At 47.8% G+C, this 13,770-nt stretch overlaps 1 protein-coding gene across 10 annotated transcripts in view; it reads right to left on the bottom strand.

The window, feature by feature from the left end:
- Positions 1–2,183, bottom strand: part of LOC105187725 (nephrin) — a 294,355-nt gene extending 292,172 nt beyond the window's left edge. For all 10 annotated transcript variants that reach the window (XM_025304396.1, XM_025304402.1, XM_025304420.1 and 7 more), the window contains exon 1: positions 1,544–2,183. The gene's annotated coding sequence lies outside the window, so the exon portion shown is untranslated. The remainder of the gene's footprint in view (positions 1–1,543) is intronic.
- Positions 2,184–13,770: the final 11,587 nt, after the last annotated feature.

Here is a 13,770-nt window from a genome sequence, read left to right as displayed (position 1 = left end):
GTGGGTGGGCTGCGTCGCCACCGCAAAGCAGGAAATATGACTCGATATTTCCACGTCGTAACACAATATTTCCAATATTTCGTATTGACATATGCAGTGCGCAGTATGGCCGCTTTAAGACAGCAAATAATATCTCATTATATTCCAACGCGATACACGCCGAGGACGCATCCGATTGTTGCGCGATAATATTATTTCATTTCTACACCCGCACCGATTTCGTATTGCCGATTAATTGAGAACAAACAATAGTGGTCCAGTGTGCATTAATATCTTGCGCTCGTTCGCTCGTTCATACCAACTCCGTTTTTCCAGAGATCTCATTGTATGCCGTCCTAATTTATTTTGACGACACGAGTCGTCATCGTCGTCGTCGTCAGTCGCCGATGAGTTTCCCTCCGGTCGTATGTGTTCGGCGTTACAATTAAAAAATTTGTCAAATTGACACGCACACACCACCAGGTCGTCGGCGAAATTAGAGACGGAACGTCACAAAGTGCGAGGGACGACGCGGTAACGAGCACCGACAAAGCCGAACGCCCTCGCGAAAAAAAGACGCGCCGCGCGATAGTTAACTCCGCGGTCCGGCAATTAAAAATTACGAACGTCGCGCGTCGCCGTTGTCCTCCATTCCGCGCATTACGCCAGGAGGAGGATGTAGTGAACGACGGGGGTGGATCGCCGAGGACGAGCGAGCGCCCTCCCCAGGTGGGGAATTTTAATGGTGAAATAATACGAGATAAACATACGACGTGCGTCGTACGGAGAGAATGCGCCCAGTTTTCCAAGCCCCCTCCCCCCGCCCTTTTGGGGCTCGGTGCCGTTGAGAAATAATACCTCAGCGGCGCACGTCGAGTAAATCGTGCCGAACGCGTAGCGTACGAGGAGAGAAAGAGAGACGAGTACGGGAGTCCTTCAAACGTACTTGACCGCCTGAGGACGCGCGCGCGGCGACTTAGCAATTCTCTGGCTGGTTTTTACAATTCTCCGGTCAACAGGGAACATTTGCGTACGAGATCCTGCCCGTCGAATTACGCGGGTAATATAATCGCATTACGGAGCATACCTCTCCGGCCACCGCCGTACGCATCAACGATACGAGAAAATTATTCCGATGAAATATAATTTTCCGTGCCCGGAAGCATGACGGAAAAGCGTACATTCCGTTCCGGCCGAACGAAAACGTGTGTTCTTCGATGTTGCCCGTTCGGGGCAAATATACATTGCGCAATTAGCGCGTAATATCACGTGTACGATCGCGAATTCGGGGTGAAACCTGGCTCAACAGCTAATGATTAACATTTACAATGTAAGCTCCCATTTATTAGCACGATAAAGCATTAACCTCGCCATATTGATCGCTCCGCTGAAATATCGTCTATTATACGACGCTTATGCAAATTGTTAGTCTCTCGCAAATGTTTCCCATCGATCATTCCTCTCTTGCCATCTGTGCGCGCATACAAATTTGGAGTGGAAACGCGGGAGAAAGGTGAGAGGAAAAAGAATATGTGTGTGTGTGTGTGTGCACGGTCGTTCTTACCTTGGAAAGAATCTTTCGGAATCGCGATCACGGCGTGCGACATAACCATCGAGTACGATCGCTATTCTTGGCCACAGTCCGTGCCAGGCTCGTAGATCCGATTGCCATCGTCGAGATTGACAGCGGCTCCTCACGGGATCATCGTCGCATTAATCCTCTGGATCACGAACACACACGCACGCACGAACGAACGAACGAACGAACGAACGAACGAACGAACGACACACTCGCGAACGGAGAAACGGAGGCGAAGAATCCGTTGAGACTCACTTGAAAGCACTCCTGCAACTTGTTGCGAATTGGAGCGCCGCGGCTCACTTCACGTCACCCGCGCCGGCAACGTTTTTTTCGCCCCTTGATTGTCAGTACTGATCGAGAGCGAGAAAGAGAGGGAGAGAGTCCGGGGGAAAAGCTGCCGCGGATTTTCACTGCCGCCAAAACTCCACGACAGACTCCTCGACGCGGCGACGTCTCGTGTGAATACTGCCGGTGCAGTGACCGGCTCGCGACGACACTACACGCAGTCTGGAATCGTCGTTCACTTCGAACGGATGATCGGTACGCGCGGTGGTCGACTTTTCACTCAGCCAAGCGTGAAAAGGATAAAGACGCGACGACTGCACGACCAGCACTGAGCGGTGCGCGAGTGGGGCACGGGGCGCGCGCCGGTCGCCCGCCCGAGCGCGGCCGAAGATTGCCGACGGCGGCCGAAGCATCCGCGAAGTGTGCCCAGCGCGCGAACGCGAGTGGCTTCCGCATGGCGCATTCTTTTGATTAACGCCTCAACGACCGCGACGCGCGTGCGACTTGTGTTTTTCTGTCTCTCGTCCCTTCGTCCCGTTGTTGCGGACGAATGTTTGTTTTACGACAATGATACACAACATTCCGAAGGTAGGACGGAGGAGGGCGTGAAGAGCGGCGATGGCGGTTGCTCCGACGAGCGTTGCTGGGTAAACTTGTGAAATGGCGTATTTCACACGACGCCGTGTCGCCGACGTATGCACGTAGCGCGGTTAATGTCGCGTAAGATATTTGATATTTGCCGGCTAATGTCGCGTGGCTCGTTCGATATCGCCGCACGGATATTTAACGTCCTCACCTTGAACGCGAGATGGCTTTCTTTCACGCTCAGATGAGACGAGATGTCGACTTGACCACTTGCGAACTATCCGCCCACGATAAACACCGGGGATGTTGCCGCTTTGACGATGGCGACTAATGGCGCCACCGTCCGACCGATCGACGTTTCTTCCAACGACAGGCAGTAAGTGAGATCTCGACCGCAGAGTTGCTCGAATTTCGAGTGCTGTTGCATCGTAACGGTATTTTCGTGAAATATATATACATATATATTTTCGTGAAATATACGACTCGTAAATTGGCGAATAAGCGAGGTTATTGTATCGCTGAAAATTACCGCCGAACGCTTACCGTAGGTCTCAAACACTCGAACGCGTTGATATAATGTAAATATCATAGTACGACGACAATGCCGCATTGAATTACGCGGAATACTTGCTTCGGGCGCACAATTAGCGATGAGTTGACAAAGAGTCGGAGATTGAGGTCACGGAGCTCGTAATCGCGCGGAAATGTTAGCCTGGATTTCATACAGGTTAGATCGGCGCTACTTATCTAACCTATTCTTCGTCTTTCTTGCAGGAAACGCGTGCAAACCAGTTTGACGAGTGACATCAGCGGCGTCACGGCGGCAGTAATTGCAACATCGAAAACAACAGTGCGACAACAAAAGAGCATCGAACTCAAGGTAAGTCACTGAAAAGAGCAACTCAATAAAATCCTCGCGTGGCCAACGTTCCCCGGCCAATTACACGTTGGCAGGTGACAAGAATTCAAGAACAAGTTTGTCCGTATTTATCAATTAGAGGCTCGATTATTGTGAAAGTGAAAGGCGGAAAATCATCCAAAGCGCTCGCGTCGGCAAAGCGCACGGCGTTTTGCCTTTGGCTTTGAAAAAATACGGACGCCCGGGAGTGGACCACCGACAGTGGTCGCGGTGTCTCGATGATGTAATAAAATTTACGCTAAATCCCGACGCGCAGCTGAACATAACTGACGAATCCGCCATGGAGGTTTTTCGGATCGAACGCATTACCAGCCGTGTGCCGTGCTGTACTTTTTCGCAAGTCGACGAGGGCGTCATGTACGCCGCCGCTCTTCCTTTTATTTCTGGAGCATGGCCGCGCTGTTTGCGGTCTTGTTGAGAGTATAGAGTTGTAGGGAGGGGGAGGAAGTGAAAGACAGAGAAAGAGAGCGAGAGAGCGTGTACTCTCGCGAGTTGTCGATATGTACGTCCGGCTGTATCTCGAAATTCCCTCTTGATGCACTCGGTGAGGTACGCGCGCATTTCTATAAACCGACGCAAGCGGATACGCCGGCTACGCTTCTTGATTCGTATCTCAGCTTTACGTCAACGTGCGCGTAACAAACACGAAAAATCGCACAATACTCGCTCACCTGCCGCAAGCGAGCGCGCACAACCGCAGGGGATGCGCACGAGTAAGAAAAGCCGCGGGTAACGACGAGGAAAGTGCAGAAACTCGGAAATTACGAGCCGTCGGAAGACAGAGTGGAGTCGAAATCGTGGCTGCGCGATAGTAGCCAGACGCGGCTGGAAATACAAACGCGGGTTGCTCTGAACGGCGGCGCGCTGAAAGCACCCACGATCCAAATCCGCGCCGCGCGCCGCGCGCCGTGTGAAGGTAAGAACAGCATTTCGATCGTTATTTCGAATTGTTCAAAGAGCACCCGCGCGCGCTGCCGCGAAAGCAAAACCGCGGAATGGTCATGAAAGTCGTGTGCAAAATGAAAACCGCCGAAAGACCGTAACCGCGCGCGCGCCAAATATCTATGCTGCAATAACAGGAATATAGTTATACTCGCGCCGTGCTAACCGCAAGGCTCTTCGCGTCAAATCATAACATTTGCCTGGGACGCGATTATCGAAGCATATAATTTGCTTTGTAAACTTTCGTCGAAACACTCCTCGTGTACGTGCAGGCGCGCGTTATAAGCATTGCATGCGCGCGAGCGTCGTCGCGCGTTTAAGACGCGACGAAACATTTCGAGAAGCGATCGCTCTCTCCCGCGCGCTTGCTCTCACAGAAAGTTGTGTCCCGGCTCTTCTAATACCCAGCCCGGCAGGTGCACTCACGAGATTTGCTTGTCGTCCTCTCGCTTGATGAGAATGCATGTCCCTGGCTCACCGCGGGAAGACTTCCGCCGCTGTTACGTCCTACTGATAATGATAACGACGGGTGTCCCTAATAGCGCAATATAAAGACAACACTCGAACGTGAATGCCTCGACGCGAACAATAAGTTTTCCTCTCCGTCGAAAAGAGAATTCTCTCCTTCTCGTTACTACGTCTTAACGGGATTATTCTGTATCGGCGAATATGCGAACTGTTTCGCCCTCGTTCTTAACGTCGTTCTGTCGAAATAATACGATTTTCTCCCCTTCGATCCTTCGAATCTTTTCGTTATTGCTCTCCTCGTCCTTCTCTCTCTCTCTCTCTCTCTCTCTCTCTCTCTCTCTCTCTCTCTCTCTCTCTCTCTCTCTCTCTCTCTCTCTCTCTCTCGCGCACTCTTTCAGTCTCTTTCACTCATCGGCGAATTCATCACGCGAGAGACAAGTTAGCTCAGTTTATTAAACGACGGCCCTATCGAGTGGCCAATTATTCAAATCTGATCGAATAAATACATAAGCAAGCGGAAGACAGTCGAGATGATCCGCAGAGACGCGACGTCGTTGTACATACATATGAAAGGCACCGGCGAACCTGCGATCGTTATTCGCCGGCAGCTACGGGATCTTCTTGTCGTCGGCAATGCGAGCGCATCTTTTTCGAGCTGGATGTCCAATGATGGGTGAGAGATAGGAAGAAAAAGAAAGAAAGAGAAAAAGACAGGGGGAGAGAGAGAGAGAGAGAGAGATTCCTTTCAAAAGCAGTGCAAGAAATTACGAATGCATCCTGCGGACCACCTAGAGCCCACGTTATCTGGCCGTTATTCGGATGCGCGCACGCACTCGCAATCGTCGGTAAACGAATGCTCGCGGTGACATTTTCCTTAATTACTTCGCTGTTTCAGACGACTGCCTCAAGGCAACCGCGACATCGACGTGAACAACGGTATTCCATCGGAAGACATTTTTAAACTATTATTTTTTCCTGAGCGGGCGTGCGCACGCGTGCGTGTTCACGGTAACATCAGTCGTTAGATTTTGCTGGAAATCGTACGATCCTTTGTGACATGTGATGTCGTATCTTCTTTTTTCGAACGCGGAATTTGTAAGCTCTCCGCTTGTAGTTAAATCAATCTGAGGGGAATATTCATTAAACGTGCCGTATTAAATGAATATTTGTGCGCGTTCTGTGCATGTGATACGAGACGAGTGTGAATAGAGAGAATCGGGAGCAGGAGAGAGAAATGTTGCAGCTAATATTAATAAGAATTAGTAAGAATTAAAATTTACGTGTGTGGACAGTTCGCGTACGACGCGAGTCTTTGCCGAGTCGTTAAACATCAGTAGCGGGATTCTGCAAGTCGTTACGATAACGATATTATCGTTACGTAAATATATGACAGAAAAAATGCGCAATGTTATATAACAAACCGAAAACTGCCGTTATTAGACGACATAACGAGTTACAGTAGCTGACGAATCATCTTTCTGTTCCGTTTGTTCCAAAAATCGATTTTTTTTTTCAAGAAAAGGAAATTCGGGCTCGATTTTATATAACGACATACATATAATTCCTTATTGACATAAATCATTTTATCAGAATTTCAATTTAACGTTTAATTAGTAAAACGTGCCGGAAATTCATTCATCTCAAAAAATTAAATCCACATACGTATTAACGTACAAGTAATGTATATATTATATATTTTATATTTAAATAAAATACATATAATTATTAATAATTCGCCACATTAAATCGAATTCAAAGCTGTCGCGAAATAAAATTTCCGTCAAAAGAAACTCTTAAATGAAAATTCATATTCAGTGATTAAAATCCTCCTGTACATTAAACGTCAGAGATAACGATAACGTGTCCTGATTGGAGAATGTACGTATCCACTTCCGGCCCGATTACCCGAGGCAACGCGATAGCAATTACGTGCGATATGTGTTTGCGTGGAAATGGCAATTGGAATATTTCTTTTCGTTTTTCTTTTTCTTGTTTTTTGCCGTAATCATCGCGCGATAAATCTCGGAATATTCCGTTAAATAAGACATCGATCAGGCACGCATCTCCAACATTATCCAGGCATTCAGTGATCCGCGGCCATCATTCTTCCATCCGGCGTTCCGAGTTCCCCAGAATACAATTTTGACAACACGCAGAGATCCAATCGCGGTATCCCGCGGCCTCGCCGGGGTTTACGAGAATGCATGTCATTGGCCCTATTGTGCGGCTTATGAACCCCGACGGGAGCGGAGAAAGGACCCTTCCTTTTCGAGATGCTCATAAGAACGCAAGAAAATTCTCCACACATGATCTCCCGTTATTGTTCGCTTTGAGCGTCGGCAGCAGGTACACGCGAAAGACTTTTATTTCCACCTCGTAGGAACGCACAAGGGGCGTCATCCGGTGAAGTTATCGCGCGGCAAATGTGTTGTTACGTCATTACGGATTAATACGCGTCGTTCGCGCGACAGGCAGATTTTCCGCATTAATATTATAAACGCCTTGATGAACGTTAAAAAGAAATCGCGAGGAGGAGGGAGAGTGACCGGCCGGCCGTTTACGCGCTATTTCGGAGGACCCGGCTTTTTCCGTTTCAGCCTGATTTTACATTTTCACCTCGTTTGCTGGCTATTGCCGTTGCACGTTCCAAGAAAAAGTAATAAAAGAAATTTAGAAACAAAGGTATCGCTCAATGACCGACTCAATATTCGATAAAACATTAATATACAGAAAGCACGCGGTGAAGTGTAAAATATGAACACTGATAAATGCGTCATTACAAAAATTACTTGATTATTATTTTATATTATAAAATAATTAATATGATATAATACGTGTGTGCTATTGTACGCTGCTGAATGTAATGTATTCCTCTCGTTTTATGAACATCGTCTTTCGCGACGATAAACTAAAGTTCATATTAGTTGAGATAAGGCTCTAAGCGAACCGAGGTAATTTTCTTACTGTTTCAAAATTTGCTGGAAAAGAACTTGCCGTCATTATGGGAGATATCCGCGTAGTAAATGTGCTCTGATGTGAACGGGTTAAGCGTGCGTAATAAGGTTAATGGCCCTCGACAGGCACCTTGCGGTGAGAAGAACCGCAGTACGACGTCTCGAGACTTAAACGTGTCGCTTTAAATAGTCGATCAACCGCTTAATGTCTTTCGATTATGCCAATTTGAGGGAACTAGCGCGTGTGTCCTCAGCATATACATCACGTTAAGCCTCAATCTCGAGCACATATTGAGATACGCAAAACGAATCTGGATCTTCGTAGTCAGCTCGTAGTACATTCAACGATCAAACGACGTGCACGCAGCACACGCAATATCAATATTGCTCGGGCGGGATTTTCACTTATGAGATTTTACCTGATAAGATGTTCAAAAGCAATGAAATTCAAAAGATATAAATGGACGTCGGTTTCTCGTCAAGTGACCGACTCAAATTAATCGAGTTTATTTGAGGAATTCATCCGCAAGATTTGACGCAATTAGATATTTCGTAGTCATCGTGTATATTCTTATTATCATTATCTCATCATAAATCGGCGGTGAAAAAGAGTTGTCGATTGTCGTAGGCGTTGGTGAACGAACGAAGAAAAATTAATCGCCGATAATCTGCGGAATATACCCACTGTGTGTACACGAGATCTGTATACGAAGCGTCTGAAAAAGAGAGACAACAAGGAGTGTTTACAGCTGGTTTGTCGCAAATTCATTATCGAGTTTGTTTGAATTTGTCGACTAGGCTCTTTGTTTCGCGCTGGTGCCTCGTACGCCAGATGAAATCTCGAGATTTCAATACGCGGATCTTCTCACACGCGCGCGAACGTCCGCGCAGCGAGGATTCGTCCGAAATTAAATCCCTTTCGATATCTCTTTTGATGTAATTTGTTTTAATTTTAGCTCGCCTCCCTGTGCTACGGACTCCGCAAAAACAAAATGTTACAGAAACGCGATTGAAATTTCTCGAAAGAGAGGAAACGTTCGTGCTAGTCGCGAACACAAACGTTCCGCCTCTTTCTCTTTCCTTCTCTCTCTCTCTCTCTCTCTCTCTCTCTCTCTCTCTCTCTCTCTCTCTCTCTCTCTCTCTCTCTCTCTCTCTCTCTCTCTCTCTCTCTCTCTCTCTCCCTCTCTCTCTCTCTCTCTCTCTCTCTCCTCTCTCTCTCCTCTCTCTCTCTCTCTCTCTCCTCCTCTCTCTCCTCTCTCTCTCCCTCTCTCTCCCCTCTCCCCCCCTCTCTCTCTCTCTCTTCCAAACGTCCTTTATGGGTTGCGGATTTACGCGGATTTGCGGAGACTAGCGGGCGGAAGTGAGATGTTGTTTATTTTAATTCACTGCACTATACGCCCGCGCACTCCGTCCGGAAATCAAGCAGAGTTATCGAAACGTACTTCGCAAATTGCGCATTGCCAAATAAATACTTTTATCGACTTTTCCCGCCGACGAGATGATATTCCGCCGGATATTGCAACGATCTCGATCACGCAAACGGTTAAATTTGTCTTACGGCCAATGCACCGATTATACAATGCCATTATATGGCGCTATTGTCATTTCTCTGCCCGCGAATTAATTCCGATGTAATTATTATGTCCTATTAACTCGATTTTCTAATGCCGTAAATTACGCACGTGACGGGCGCGCACGCGTGCGCGCGCGAGAGGGAGAGGGAGGAAAATTTCGCTTTGTAGCGCACGAAAGGAATTTAAATTTAACCTCGACTGAGGTCAGCACTATTTACTGAAACGTTATTTACACCGGGCAAAAAACGTAAATTCATTTTCTCTAAACACCGCTCACACGGTACGCTTTCTCATGTAATCATGAATAACTACACGATCATCAATTATTTATTAATAGAACACAGAATCTCGTTCATAAATATGAATCAAGTATTATGACGCGCTACGTACAAACGTGAATGCTTCGATTAAAATGACGACGAATGAAACGTGCGATCGAGTGCGGCAAGAATTCACGAAAACGGAGGATTTATGAACTCTCAGAAACCACCAGAGAGACGCGGGAATCCGTGGATTCACGGAGTGTAGCGCAAGGAGGTCTCTTTCGGAGGTTCATTTTGTCTGTACTCGGGACTCGACGACGGGGGTTTCGAGGGAACAGCTTCCCTCGCGAAATGGTGTTCCCATCGTAATGGCTCGGAATTTCGATCACGCCGCGTCGTCGAGCAGGTTAAAATGAATGCAAAATGCAGAGAGATCAGATATGCATGACGTCATTGTGCGTGGCGTCGCATCGTCAGATTGTCTGCGAGCCCAGCTTATTCTCGCGACCGGCGATATCGACGTACGACACTTGGACGGGAGAATCCACTCGCACCCTCGTCGCATAGGTTTACGCAAAAGCCGCGCTGATGTACGGCACGATAAAACCATCGACCGCGCGCCGTGGTGAGAGCGTTATGACGCTCCGAAACACGACTGGCGTTTTCGTCGGAATAAAATATTGTAATTGCGACGAAAGTCGAATCGGTGCCGGTCTACGCGACAATAAACCTGACGACGACGAGAACGTGTGCGCGGACGACAAGGACGTTATGGATCTCGCCCGCTGCGAGGATAGACCTCGCCGGTGATAAAATCGTGCTCGAAACGAGCGAGATTTAAACTGTCTGTCCGACGCGACAGCGGTCGCGCGGGTCGCGAGATTAGTTTGAAAGTGACTCGGCTATTACCCGCGCTTAACGTCGAGAGACGTAAACGTCGGAGAGCGTGCTCGAGACTCGAGTACGTCCTTTAACGCGGACGCGGCCGAAGAGAAGAGAAGAGAAGAGTGAAGTGTCCGAAGAGGAGGTGGCGGAGGAGGAGCCATCGTCGACAATGACGATGGCGTCGCCCGGCCGAGTTTCGTAAATATTTGGTGGTTGCGATATCACCGCCGTCGCCTCCGCCTCCGCCTTCGCCTCCGCCTCTGCCGCCGCCTCCGCCGCCGCCGCCGCCGCCGCCGCCGCCGCCGCCGCCGCCGCCGCCGCCGCCGATGCAAAACGGCGGCGATCAAGTGCAGCGGGGCTACGACTGCTCGCCCTCTCGGGGCGCGCTGAAAGTCGAGAAACCACGGGAATATATCGGCCGGGAGAAAAACGCGGCCTCGCCGAGGGTGTTAATCCACCGCTTCCCAGAAAAAAATTAAACGAGCTCTCCGGCTGAGAACGCGCGAGTCGGCGCTCTGGTCCGCGAGCTGTGTAATGATAGCGCGGAGATTGCGAGGAGGTGCAGAAATATCACGGACACGTAAAAAGAAAATCCTGCAGCGCGCGGGAAGAGGGCGGGGGTCGGAAAAGTAGCGAATGTGCTTGCCGAAACGTGTGGGGACTCTATACGCGACGATGTCGGCCGCGCTATTAATTAGTTATATTCGCGGCTGCGAGGAATTATTTTCGCCGCTAGAGTGGATCGTTTTTGCCGGTGGATTTTTGCGTAACGGACCGCGGATAGCGCGACGTACCGCACTCGACGATTTTCCGCATGTAATATGTACACGCGCGCATATCACACGCGCCGGTGCGCGGTCGCGTGATCGCGAGAATCTGGATTTATTTTATGCAGATTGTAATGCGACAATGTGTAACGGGTATTTTGCTTAATTTCGTAAATCTTGCAGGCTACAGCGCGTTTCATTCTATAAAATTTTGATACGATAGCGAGTGACAAATACATTCATTGATAAAATATCGTTTAAATGCGCGCGCGTGTATGTCTGTACATATAATATATATATATATATATATATATGTATATATTTATGACACTCTTAATAAACTCGCAAAGGACATTTAATCGATAACTCTCGTTACGTTGCGTCGATAATGATACGCGAGCCGTAAAGAGAGAAATTTACAAAAGCGATCGACGAGCGGTCAGTATTTCACTTTATCGCGGTTGCTCCGCTTACAAACCAGGAACACACCGTAAAAATTTCATTTTAACGGCGCCGGGGTTTCCAACGCCGCCCAAACAATGCGCGTTAGCTGTGAGACTATAAAAAAAAAAGGTATCGGGGAACAAAGCAAAAATTGCTGGAGCACGCATCGATTTCGTCACATCGATCTGCTGACGGGCAGATTCATTGTTTCGATATTTTCCATCACATATTTTAATTGACACTCGAGAATCGCGTCGCGAGAGTCATCCACACAGCGGCGCGTTTTGCATTGTGCGAGACTCAATGCCAATCGCCAGAAAGCGTAACCGTAACGCGTTCCTGCGGAAAAAAAGAAGTAATAGTTTGTTTGCCCTCCTCTCCGCTCCTTCCCCCAAATAGATCGATGAAAAGTCACGCGCTCTCGCGACACAGTGTGCAAAAATCCGCGAATTTCCTTCCAAAACTTACCGGCGCGCAGCGTCGACGCTCGTCGAAAGCTCTCTTACTAATCGAGAAATGCTTTTTGTCGCCGCGCTCGCGAAATTTTGGCCACGTGTGGAGCATATTTTCCCTTCTGATCCTCATAATGATCGAGTCTCCCATTAATTTGGATCGTGCCAAAAATTACACGAAACTTTGTAACCGAAAAACTGCATGATTCTGCATGATAAAATCTCGCGAGAGTGACGCTTCCTTTGTGACGTGAATTTGCTTAAATATTTATTAGGTCCTCGCAATATATTATGTTTGCTTAGATATGTAATAGGTTCTCGTAAAGTTTCGCTCACACGTGGATTTCACTTTGCGTCGCGACGTAATTGTGGCATCGGTAGAAGTCGTCGGTGAGGACGCTTCCCCGGCCCTCCGTGCGAGTTCGCGACTTCCAAGTAAATTTCGAAAAGCTGTGCAAAATTAAAATGAATAACTGCGGTAACGCGCTATCTCCGGCGATACTTTGCGTCGCGTAATCTCTCGCGATCGGAACTTTCTGCCCGCCGTAACATCATAGATTGTATGTCGCGTTGCGCTCAGCCGATGCCGATGGTGGAATATGTCTCCCGGTTATTTTGCCGGTTTCCGCGGAATTTCGAGCGCATTAAATCGAAGCACGTCCCTTATCACACGGCCATGCTCGACCCAGGCCGCCATAACACATCTGCCGAGCCAGCTAGTTTCGCAGGAAAACAGGACCGCGACACGCTATTTTCGAGCTTCGTTCGATCCCTCCGTGCGAATTCCTGGCGATTTTTCCCTCTCTCAATATGAGAGACTGTAGAGAGAGAGAGAGAGAGAGAGAGAGAGAGAGAGAGGAGAGAGAGCCGTGAGCGCCGAAAAAAGAATCTGTTATGCGCGCACGTAATCTCAGATATGAATTAAACGAGCAAATCCGTTCGTATCGGCGAGATTGATATTTCTTTACTTTAATACGACGGTTCGTATCCGCGTTTGCTTAGAAAAGCAAAAGAAGATGAAGCAATGTTTAATTTAGAGGAGATAAGTTATTCACGATCCGCTTATTTTCCCTCGTTCTCAAAATTTGCGAAAATTGCAGCGCAAAATTTCAAAATAACGTTATTTTCGCTTGATTATATATTTCTCTATATTTAGAGCGTTATATTTGAGATATCTTGTAATGCCGATGGGAACGAAATTACTCCAATTGTAGTTGGTACGCGAAGCATTAAAGAGCATTAACCCTGGAGTGCTGCTCTAGTTTAATTTTCACTCGCGCCGTCACCAGCACAGTTTGCCGTAGCACATTTTGTAATTAGATAAAATTATACATTTCCCACGCAAATAAATACCGCGAACTAAAAAGTACCGAAAATACTGAAATGTGCAGCTTGCAGAGAATGTTTACGTTTGAAGGAGCAGGTTTCAACAAAAACGTGTAACATGTATCCAAAAATAAAAAGGGAGGGGAAAAAACAAGGAGCTGTTAAACTACCGTCGAAAAAAGATTTGGATCAGTTTGTGGAAATTAAATTTATAAAACCTCACTTTTTAATTACACTTGCGAATGGCGCGCGCGATATGGACCGAGATGTAGGAGCTAGGAAGAAGCGATCGAAGGAAGGAAGGAAGGTTAATTAAAACGCCGACACCGAGAACGAGATTGGCGG

The sequence above is a fragment of the Harpegnathos saltator genome, unplaced genomic scaffold (assembly GCF_003227715.2).
Source record: "Harpegnathos saltator strain DR-91 unplaced genomic scaffold, Hsal_v8.6 scaffold119, whole genome shotgun sequence".
Taxonomy (NCBI): Eukaryota; Metazoa; Arthropoda; class Insecta; order Hymenoptera; family Formicidae; genus Harpegnathos; species Harpegnathos saltator.
Note: the sequence above shows the minus strand (reverse complement) of the source record. Positions and strands in the feature narration are given on the sequence as shown.